A 5,000-nucleotide genomic window follows, 5' to 3' on the forward strand; every position below is an offset into this window, starting at 1 on the left:
AGTATCTTACATTACAATAGAGACGTAATACTGAAATAGATAAGAGCTTGCATTAGGCATAGGTAAGAAATTGGAAATTTTTTTGGCCCATGACACTGCATGGACCTTGGCTTTTGCATTTGATGCCTGTTGCTTTAAGTATTTTATTTTGATTTTATGTATATATGTATGTATAAGCCAATGAAGAAGACCTCTAAGTGGTAGCTAGATCTAGTAAAAATAGCAGCCAAATCTCCCTCAAAACACCCTACTGTCTTAATCTGACAATTCTGTCTATTATGTAGTTTGAATGAGAAACTGTAACTAAAGATTAAGATTATTAACCCCAAAATTTTACGCATTTTAATAGTAATCAATTTCTTCTCATTTTTTACTTTCCTCGTAGATTTTCATGTCAGATGTAAAGGTGAAGAGGGTTAAACTGGACGGCGTTAAGTAGTGGGGATGTTTGGTGATTGTATGTGGTGGTTACTTTTGACTGTTTCTTCTCAATAAGGATAATTGATTGATAACGAATCTTAACACAATATATATACAACTTCAAGTGGAATTGGATGTCATAAGAGAGACAGCATAGTGATGGTTTTGGCTGCCTGTTATCCTGTACTCCCCTTGTTGCTAGCAAAATGGTATATACTGGCTGTCTGAGCAACTGGTTGCTTTTAATAGCAGAACAAACAGGACAAAAAGATTACAAAAATAGCGAATCTCACTTTGAAACTAACAATTTTGAAAATCTTTTTAGATTATGGAATGCCCCACGCTCTCATGTATCCATGTTTACAATTTCAGCATGATCGGATGAACAATACTTGAGTTATAAGCACACAAACAGACAGAATGGATTTTATATATTAAGATATATGATATAATATATATAATATATATATATATATATATATATATATATATATATATATAAACGTATGCATGTGTGTATGCACATGGCTCGGTGGTTAGAGCATCAGCCTCACAATCATGCGGTAGCGAGTTTGATTCCTGGACCAGGCTGTGTGTTGTGCTCTTCAGCAAGACACTTGATTTCACATTGCACCAGTTCACTCAGCTATAGAAATATGTTGGTGCCAATCAGTACTGGCTTTTGCCTTTTCCTTGAATAACATTGGTGGCATGGAGGGAGGAGGCTGGTATGTATGGGTGACTGCTCGTCTTCCATAAACAACCTTGCTCAGACTTGTGCCTTGGATGTGAACTTTCTGGGTGCAATCCCATGGTCATTTATAACCAAAGGGTTCCTTCCACTGTTATGGTGTGACACATCTACTCACAGCTTTCCTCATCCATACATACCAGTGCAGTCTTGTACACTACATCTGATACTTCTTATGTCCAATATTTCTTTCAGGGCACTTACACATCCTATCATGCTAGCTTCATTTCTTTCAAGTCTACGTATGTCCTCAACAGTCATGGTCCATGTTTCACTATAGCATGGCTGTTTGCACATATGCATCATACAGTCTACCTTTCACTCTGAGCAAGAGGGCCTTTGTTACCAACAGAGGTAAGGGCTTTCTGAACTTTGCCCAGGCTATTCTTCTTCTCGTGGCAATACTCTCAGAGCATCCACCCCAACTACAGACTTGGTCACCTAGGTAATGGAAGCTATCAACTACTTCTAGTTTCTCACCCTGGAATGTGATGGAATCTGTTTTCTGAACATCTTCAGTGTTTATTGCCCCTGTGCATCTTCCGCACACAAAAACTATCATCCTGTTTACCTTCCTTTGATATTGCTGCACCTTTTATGTGTCCATAGCTTACACTGGGTACATCTTATGGAGTTTCTACCTACACCTTTTTTTACAGATCGAGCAGGGGCATCTACCTGAAGGGGTTAGTGATTTGTCCACCTTCCTACTTACTAGGACTTTGGTTCTTACTACATTGACTCTAAGGCCCTTCAATTCTAGACCTTGCTTCCACACCTGAAATTTCTTCTCTAGTTCTGGTAGTGATCCAGCTATGAGAGCAAGGTTATCAGCATAGAGGAGATCCCGGGGGCCTCCTGTCTTGAATTCCTCTGTTATTGCCTGGAGGACTATGATGAATAAGATGGGGCTGAGGAATGATTCTTGGTGAACTGCTACTTCTATCTGGAATTCTTCACTATACTCATTGCCAACCTTCACCTTACTGACAACATCCCTGTACAGCTCTTACTAACCACTTGTGTATCCCTAGTTTCTGCATTGCCCACCAGATAAGGGATCAGAGAATCCTGTCAAAGGCTTTCTCCAAGTCAACAAAAGCCAAGTAAAGAGGTTTATCTTTGGCTAGGTATTTCTCTTGCAGTTACCTTACCAGAAATATAGCATCAGTGGTGCTTCTACCTGGCACAAAACCAAACTGCATCTCATCTAGGCTAACTTTCTCCCTAACTAGTTGGGCTATGACCCTCTCCATGGCCTTCATCACCTGATCAAGCAATTTGATACCCCTGTAGTTATTTCTAACTAAAGCATTACCTTTACCTTTGTAGAAGTTGACTATGATGCTGCTACACCAGTCATTGGGTATGACTCCTTCGTGGACTTACAATATCAGATATTTTAAGCATCTCAGCACTGATTCCTGATTGACTTGGGGCTTTCACTGACTTCATATCCTTAATTGCTTTGCCTACCAGGGTGCTATCGATTCAGGTAGCTGGTCCCTCAACTGGGTCAACATTTGGCAGGCTCTCCTCCTCCCATTCATTCTCCACATTCAGCAGTCTTTCATAATGGCATCTCCAAGCATTTTTCTTTGCAGAATCATTATCATTAAATACCAGTGCACCATCATCCATGCAGACACATTTCTCTCCTGTGACATCACAATTCTCTCTCACACACTGTCTTGCAATCCAAAATACTTAAGTTATATAAAATATACATACATATGCATATACACACACACACACATGCACATATGTATATATGTAAGTGCATATATGTATACAAACACACACACACACACATATGAATATACTCTTGTGCACATATATCAGTGTGAGTGTGCATGTGTATGAGCATATATCTTAGTACATTTGATTTACTGCTTGTAACTGAAGCATGTCTGTGTAAATGCATGACTTTAAAGCATGCCAGCCAATTTTATGTTGAATCAGTCATATGTTCTCTGTTGTGGAGATAGGAATATATTATTGTTTCTAAGATAAATTGTTCAAGAAGAATGGTTTAGACTTTTGTCTACTTCAGTAAATGTGTCAGAGCGAAAAGAAGATTTATCATCACGTTACATCTGCGTATAAGTCTGTGACTGGATGAATGACTCCAAGAATCAGTGAGAAAGCATGAGCAACCAAACTTGAAATGCATTAATATTTGGCTGCATAGGTGAATAGATGTGTGTAATATGTATGAATGTGTGTGTGTGTGTGTGGTGTGTGTGTGCGTGCGTGCGTGTATGTGTGTGTGTGCATGTGCAGACTTCATATAAAAATAAGCATCAAAAACTATGACTGCCATGCGACTATATTATTATGTTCTTTATCTCCAAGGCACTTCTTATCAAAAAGACCTTTAATCAGAGTCACTCAAATGATGGCCATTATGTCTTTTGATTTTTTTAACAATGGGACTACAATATCCACTGTGTTCTTTGGCTAAAATACTGAGGCATAATTTGAAGATTTGGCTGCTATTTCTAGAACAATGAGCAACCATATACGGACACTCTTGCTGGCTCAATATTAATCCTTTAGCATTTAAACTGGCCATATCAGGCCCAAATATTCAACTTGTTTTATGTTCAAACTAACCAGCTGTTGCCTTTCACACCTACCCTACAATGTCATTCTAAAAATAAACAATCACATCATCGAAATCTCAAAGCTACCAGATAATATATGATTAACTCAAAGCAACGTGAATGAATATGCTTTACAGTTGACAAAGTAATCTGAATACTAAAAGGTTACTTTATATTAGGGAATGTGAATGGCACAGAATATATGATACAGATAGAAGTAGACGAAGGTATGATTACATGTGGGTGATTTTTTGGGGGTCTGGAGGAAGGAGCTGTGCAAGGTCTTCAAGGTTGGTGAAATAAACATAATTATTGCTTCTCTAGTAGAGGCACGTGACTTAGTGGGTAAGATGTTGGACTCACAATTGTAAGATTGTAGTTTCGATTCTTGGACCAGGCAATGCATTGTGTTTTTTATGTTGCTCCAATCCACTCAGCTGTAGAAATGAGTATCACTAGTGGAGGCACATTGCTTAGTGGTTAGGATGTTGGATTCATGACCATAAGACTGTGGTTTTGATCCCTGGACTGGGCGATCTGTTGTGTTCTTGAGCATTGCTCCAGTTCACTTAGCTATAGAAATGAGTTTAGCATGGAGAGTGATGGGTTCCGCCAGGTTTTCTCACCCTAGATATGTTCCTCGAGACAACAAAGTCTAGCCCCTGTTGCAGTTTGGTAGTTTGTACACTACCCTAACCCTAACCCTGAGAGCTATGCTTGTGGAACATGAGCTTCTTGTTGGATATCCCATTATGGACAAATCAAAGGATAGATTGGCCTAAAAGATAAACTAATATGGACTATCGCTTTCCAGAGGTAAAAATGTGTTTGCATAGGGCCAGCAAGCTTACCTAGAAAAAAAAGAAGCCAAGTTAATGAGATATCAATAATAAATCTAAAACAAACAAGACCTGAGAGAGAAAGGCTGCCCCTTTAGGAGACAAGATAGTCTGACAGAGCTAAATAAGAAGGGGTCCAACTGGAGAGAAGCAGAAAAGAGAGCCCAATGTTGAGATCAATGGAGAACACTTACTGGTGGCCTATGCTTCTTAGAGAGTAAAGAGCTTAAGTTAGTAACGTTCCTCTTACAATTGCAGATAAAAATATGGGTGGGGGTAGGAATTTCAGAGAATCATGATTCTGGGAATGAATAGTAACAAATGATGGATAATTGCCAGCTCATTACAGCTATCCTTTTTTTAAATAGAAAAATGAGAACATGA

The 5,000-nt window shown here is 38.8% G+C and overlaps 1 long non-coding RNA gene across 1 annotated transcript in view; it reads left to right on the forward strand.

Moving 5' to 3' along the window:
- The window catches only part of LOC118762967, a 15,911-nt gene extending 14,679 nt beyond the window's left edge, over positions 1–1,232 (forward strand). Inside the window, exon 3 of the long non-coding RNA XR_004998720.1 lies at positions 1,094–1,232. This is a non-coding gene — a long non-coding RNA (uncharacterized LOC118762967). The remainder of the gene's footprint in view (positions 1–1,093) is intronic.
- Positions 1,233–5,000: the final 3,768 nt, after the last annotated feature.

Source organism: Octopus sinensis, linkage group LG4 (genome assembly GCF_006345805.1).
Source record: "Octopus sinensis linkage group LG4, ASM634580v1, whole genome shotgun sequence".
Lineage (NCBI taxonomy): Eukaryota > Metazoa > Mollusca > Cephalopoda > Octopoda > Octopodidae > Octopus > Octopus sinensis.